A 7,120-nucleotide genomic window follows, 5' to 3' on the forward strand; every position below is an offset into this window, starting at 1 on the left:
GGACAGCCAGGATTACACAGAGAAACCCTGTCTCGAAAAACCAAAAAAAAAAAAAGTATTTCTATTTTATGTATATGAGTGTTTACGTGTGTGTGTGTGTGTGTGTGTGTGTGTGTGTGTGTGCCATGTGCAGGCCTGATGCCCATAGAAGCCAAAAGAGGCCATTGCATCCCTTGGAACTGGAGTTACAAATAGTTGTGAGCTGCCATGTGGATGCTGGATCATCTGCAAGAGCAGAAAGTGCACTTAATTGATGAGCTATCTCTCCAGCTGCATGCCTCCCACCCCTTTTCTTTGTTTATTTTTAACTTATGTTTTAGATTTCCTTATTTTATTTTATTTTATTTTATTTTATTTTATTTTATTTTATATGTGTATGAGTGTTCTGCCTGCATGTTCATGGGTGTACCATCTCTGTGTTCTGTGCCTGCTGAAGCCAGAAGAGGGTTCAAATCCCTTGGAACTGTAGTTACAAATGGTTGTGAACCACCATGTGGACGCTGGGAACTAAATCTGGGTTCTCTGTAAGAGCAACGAGTGCTCTTAAGCACCAAGCTATCTCTCCAGTCCTGTTTTTGAGACAGGGTCCATATAGCTCAGGCGGGCTTCAAGCTTATTATGTAACCAAAGATAGCCTTGCACTTTTGATCCTCCTGCCTCCACACTCAAGGTGCTGTGATCGCAGTCCCGTGTGAAACCAGCCACTGTGCCTGGCTTGCGAGGCGCTAGGGATTGAACTCAGGATTCATGTGTGGTAAGCGAGAACACTACCTAGTGAGCTACCCCCTCCACCTCCTCTGATGAGTTCCAAAGCATCAGGAAGGACTCAGAACATGAGATTTTTTTTTTCTATCTTCACCACAGCACAGGGAGTTGGAGCTATGACTTGCTGTTGCTGGATACATGCCCTCTCCTTTGGATGGAGGCAGTTGTGCTATATACACATGGATGGGGCTGGTAGGACCCTGCCTTCCACATCGCCCCTTGGAGTGATTCACAAGCAGGCTTCCCCTCTAGGCACTCCATTTCCTATTGACAGATGATGGTCATGGCAAGAACATGCACGTGGTGTACACAGGTTCTTCTCTGTAGGACATCTTCAGTGACGCTCAGCGTGCAGAGCTATTCGTGTCTACTCTAAAGGCACACACCAGCTCTGTCCTCTGCAAGGTGAACAGACCATTAGCTAGTCCTATGCACATGCCCAGAAGGAGACATCAACGACTTCCCAGAAAGCTAGGTCTGCCCTTTGGAATGACCTCACACCCCCCAGCTTTGAAGGTCTAAATTCACACCTCAGCTCCTAAATGTATTAGGACTATGGCTTTAACCAGCCCTCCAGCCTCCCTGGGCCATACGTCCCTCATTTGTGAAGCACAGTAGCATGGATTATTGGGAAGCAGATAGATAGATAGATAGATAGATAGATAGATAGATAGATAGATAGATAGAGACAGAGAGAGACAGAGAGAGAGACAGGCAGAGAGACAGAGAGAGAGAGAGAGAGAGAGAGAGAGAGAGAGAGAGAGAGAGAGAGAGATCAGAGCCATTTCCCCCACAATGGCTCCATGCTCCATCTGAGGGATGTTGGGATCCGATCCAGCACTCAGGCATCGTAGCAGGGTTGATCCTGTATCAGAGGGGAGGATGTGGGAAATGGTAGCACTGTGACACACTGGCAAGTGTCCTTTACACTAAGACCTCCTGAAAGCAGAGGTTCTTTCATTTACTTTGCCACAAATGCGTCTGCGGGTGAGGAAGATGATTCTTTGAAAAACTCTAGCCATCATGTACCGAAAGATCTCTTCACCCACACATCCAGCTCTTAAACCATTCCAGGGGTCAACACGCTGTCCACCTGGGTGTCGGGGTAAAGGCCATCACGTATCGCCCTGTAGTCTAGACAAACTTGCCTCCTCCAGCCTGGCTCACAGGAGGAAGCCGGCCACTCTCCCCAAAGGCTCGTGTATGTGTCAGGTGTCAGACAGGGCGCTCTTCATCTGTTTGTCCCTCCTGTTTCCTGAGCAGGTGATCATTTTAATCATTGATGTCTGTTATGTGACAGGATTGAACTCTGCCCTCCCCTTATCGGGGCCATAAAACACAAAGCTATACAAAGCGTGTGCCAGATGTGTGTTTGTCCTTTGCCCTCAAAAACCTACCAGACACACAAAAAGTACGAAGAACAGCTGGTCCTACTTCTGGGAACACGACAAGGCGACACACGTCCTGAAACTCTTTCGTGACTGAAATCCAAACTCAAGCAATAGCGCAAAGGACAACTATGGCCTCTGCCTTTCCCTGGACCCCTAGAGGAAACTCCAGGTACCTTTCCCTATGCACCCACTCGAGTCTTTCCCTGGGGCAGGGAAGGAGAGCCCTCAGGACCCAGGGGGAAGTGATTATTACTGGCCCAGTCTCTCTCGTTGCTGTTTCTGTATTCTCCAGCAGGTGGCACTCTCATCCTTACCATCCACCCAGACCTCAGGTCCTAGATCTTTCAGGGTACAATTCCCAGGAGGCCTATGATGGCCTAGAGCTGGGACCTTGTCATACTTCACTGTCTCCCAGGATCACTTCAGGGAAGGGCGATGGTGCAGAGAGGGTGATTCAAGCTCACTGTCTCCGTGATGTGAAGAGAGAGAGCATCGTGAAGAAGGAGACTGGCATCAGTGACCTACACACTCGTTTCCTGCTATGCTAGGTGGCTCTCTTCATCCTGTATTAAGAGGCACTCATTGCTTCACTCAAGTGACTCCCAACCCTGAGCTTTTTGGGTACAATCCTCGGTGACTTATCAGGGTCACTCTGGGTTAGTAAATCACTAAAGTGATGTAGATTTGGAAAGCGTAGCGAGGGTGGCTGAAATCAGGGAGGGCTTCCTAGAAGAGAAGACTCTCATCTCAAGAAATAAAGCCATGATCCCAGCCCCACTTAAGATGAGTGTGTGGCTCTACTACAGCCTTTGCCCAGCAGAGATGAGGCTATGGGTTTAATTCCCAGAACATGAGCGGAAGGGAGGGAGGGAGGGCAAGCGAGCACGCACAAGCAAGCAAGCATGCACAATGTCTGATTTTGTTCACTACTCCCTGCCACACTTTTCCTGACTCTTTCCCCCACGCAGCAATGCCTGGGAATAGCCAGGCAACTGGGCAGGGGGAGGTGGCTGTGCTCACAGGGATGCCAGCTCATGGCAGCCTCCAGTCAGCTGGGCCCCTCACCGCTACAGAGAAGGAAGCAGCGGTTCATTTCCTCCCAACACCAGCTCTGAGTCTCAGGGGATTGGGGATGAGCCCAGAATGAGATTTGGTCACAGCAGCCTTGGCTCAGGGGACTTCGGCTCTCACAGAAACCTGGAAGGGCCCTCAGCCCAGCTTCCACGTGTTGCTGATGGCCCCTCTCAGACCCACGAACACCTGTCCCAGCTAGCTCTGGTACTGTATCTCCCACAAACAGGCAAGGGTCTGGATCCTTGAGTCCTTATTTTCTCCACAGTCCTCATCTGTGTACCTTTCTGGCTGTGGGGTGGACCTCATCTGGCAACAGACATGACAACCAGTAGCTACAGTTACAGTCTCCAAGTGTTATGACACAGCCCCAAGTAGCTTGTTTTCTCCATGAACGAACATCCCAGCACCAGAACGCAGCCCCTGAGCCATCCCTTCTGAGTTCTCTGTTGAGGAATCTTGGAGTTCAGACCCCATTCCACCCACCCCCCTCCAAGCCCCAATGTTTCACCCAGAACCAACAGAAATGTCTTTCCATGGAGAAACCATGACACGTCCCTGGGCTCCATATCCAGGACTGCTGGCTTCCTGGGGCCCTGGCTGGTATGTGTCACCTCAGAAGTGGCTGGGGCATTTAAGTAGCTTGGACCATCACCTTCTCTCTCTCTCTCTCTCTCTCTCTCNTTGGACCATCAGATTTCCTCTCTCTCTCTCTCTCTCTCTCTCTCTCTCTCTCTCTCTCTCTGCAGGTCAGCCCTGTTCATCTGTAACCTCCAGGAGGGGGAGGGCTAGGGGCACAAGAGGCTCCTGGGCAGTGGGGGGGGGGGCAGAGGCTCTCCTAACTGCAGAGGCTAGCTTTACACCCAGCAACACATGTCCCCCTTTATGGCCTGGGTTTTCTCTCGGTGCTTAAAGGCTACTGAGAAAAGAGCAGGGCTGATTCTAGCTGCCTGGCCGTCTCCTGGCAACAGGCCTGGCAGGAGGTCTTTCTTTCTCCCCCCCAACCTCCCTTCTTTTCTCCACCCACCCCCCTTTCCCTTTTCCCCCCCTGTGTCTTGTGTTGTGTATCATTAAAACTTCCCTCCCAGCCACTTGGCTGCCTGCAACCAGGCCCTTCTGGGGCCAGTTCCCTCTGGGCAGATAGATCAGCTGGCCCCAGGGGTGTAGGATCTGCGGGGTCAAGCCCTCAGAGTGGCAGCTTTGTGTGATGGAACGAGGCTTAAACTCCAGTTGGCAACCTTCAGTACATTCATGGGGGCAGCCACCACTGTGTGCACACAAGCAAGCACCACTGTGTGCACACGAGCAGGCACCACTGTGTGCACACGAGCAAGCACCACTGTGTGCACACGAGCAGGCACCACTGTGTGCACACGAGCAAGCACCACTGTGTGCACACAAGCAGGCGTCACTGTGTGTACACAGGCACCTGTTCATGCTGCACCCCAGCTTTCTCTTACCCACTCCCTTCCGGGACCTTGGAATCTCTGTGACTGCTTGGAACATGTCAAGAGGTCCATGGACACCACCCAGCCTGGGCTAGATACGACCCTCACCTATAACAAGTGTCCACAGAAGGTTGAGGTAGCCACTTCTAGGGACCCACAACTAAGTTCCTGTTTAGTGTCCTGGTCTGTCCTGCAAGGTAAGGACATTATCAGGGATAATGACCATTAGTAATGGTGGAGAAATAAAACATCTAGTCGTTAGCTGTCACGACCAAAAGGACTCTTACTTAGGCCACGTTAATCTGTAGGAATGGTCATAGTCAAAGAGGGTAGGTGAGCGTGCAGCCCAACAACAGAAAATCGGCTGGGGACCTCTTGGCTCCCCACCCACATCCTCCCAGCTCTCACATTCTGATGGAGGACCCTGGCCTGTTTACCTTGTCTGAAGTCTACAGTGTCTGAAGTAGGTATCTGAACTTGACACAGCCCTCTTCCTCGCCTTCCTCCACCCACTCCTGAAGAAAGCTTCTCACAGACCAAAGAAGTGATCACTGGCATCTCCATGCTACTCTAGACAGCTGAGAGGCCGTCATGCTTCCGCCTTACTGGGACTATCTGGGTCGCAGAGGCCTCCATGCTGACCCATACTGTCTGTCACACTACTTACTTGTAAGGATGGATTGTTGTCCCCAAATATGTCCAATACTTTGAGGTGGGGGTGTGGGAGGGGAGGGGGGTTGGGGGCTCATGACCATGGAGATTCCAGACACTTGCAAAGAAAGGAACTCAGTGCTGTCTTTGGCTGTAAGGAACAGTCTCATTGGGATTAGGAAAATACACCAAATTGAATCACAAATAGATAAATATTCCAAGATGGGATTTTCAGGGCAGTTAATGTCTCAGCAGAGGTTCAAGGGACTCCGTTTCTCTCACCCTGGTCTAAAGTCTCTACTTTGGTCTCAGTCTCACAGCATCTGACCAAGATATAACAATGCCCCAAAGCTGGGAAACCGGACAGCAATTTAGGAGACTGCTCACTTCCCTAAATACTTTCTAGAAATCTCAAGTCCTTCAGCTGACTCCCCTTCGTGTCTCCTTTGAGTAGGTGCAAATTGACTCAGACTAGTCAACATTTATCTCTGAGCCAAGTGGGGAGAATAAACTTGGGTTCCTCCTGTGCCTAAATAAAGCCTCTGCCTTTACATATACTTATATATACGTATACGTGTATATATATCATCTTAGTCAGGGTTTCTACCACTGCACAAAACATCATGACCAAGAAACAAATTGGGGAGGTAAAGGTTTATTCAGCATATATTTCCACATTGCTGTTCATCACCAAAGGAAATAAGGACAGGAACTCAACACAGGCCAGGAACCAGGAGGCAGGAGCTGATGCAGAGGACAAGGAGGGGTGCTGCTGACTGGATTACATCTCCTGGCTTGCTCAGCTTGCTTTCTTATAGAACCCAGGACTACCAGCCCAGGGATGGCACCACCCACAATGGACCCTCCCAGCCTTGATCACTAATTGAGAAAATGCCTTACAGCTGGATCTCATGGAGGCATGTCCTCAAGAGAGGCTCCTTTCTCTGGGATAACTCCAGCTGGTGTCAAGTGGACACACAAAACCAGCCAGTCCATTTATTTCCCTATATAGACTGATGGTTTGCAACCATAAGTAACTCCAGTTCCAGGGATCCTGACCTCTGCAGGCACTGAGCATGTGGATGGTACACATGCGTACAGGCAAAACATTCATACGTGTAAAATAAGATAAATCCAAAATAGTTAATAATAATAAAAAGTAACTCAAAAGAACCTTTCTCCTCACTCAGCTCAGTTGCTACCAGGAACCACTGCAGAGCCAGCAGGCATCACCACTGCAGGCGAGAGAACAGGCTTAGAGAATATAGGAAACATGAAACACATTATACAGTACGAGGCAGAGCTGGGCTCTAAGGCAACCACTGAGACAGTGTCTCCCTGGACAGACAACTGAAATCCCATAGAACAGATCCTACTGAGAGGCCAGCAATGCCAAGCAGGGTTTGCCCAAGGACCGTCCCCATTCCCCCCATACACACACATACACACACACACACACACACACACACACACACACCTGTGACAGCTATAAACACCTATTCCAGGATCTTTGCTGGTGAAGCAGGGAGGGCCCCAGCAACTGTCCACTGAACCATCTACTTGTGTTCAGACTCTTAGCACCTAAAGCTCATTTCTGGTCCAACCACAGTTTCCCGCAGTGGCTGCTGTTGGTCATACTGGTCTGTGAAGAGATGGCTGGGGGACAGAGATCTGGAGGGTGCAAACCAGGCATGATGGGAAATTGTCTGCCCTATATCCATGGATAAGACCAGGCTTGCAGCCGGGCGGTGGTGGCGCATGCCTTTAATCCTACACTCAGGAGGCAGAGGCAGG

Source organism: Mus pahari, chromosome 14, assembly GCF_900095145.1.
Source record: "Mus pahari chromosome 14, PAHARI_EIJ_v1.1, whole genome shotgun sequence".
In the NCBI taxonomy this organism is placed as follows: domain Eukaryota; kingdom Metazoa; phylum Chordata; class Mammalia; order Rodentia; family Muridae; genus Mus; species Mus pahari.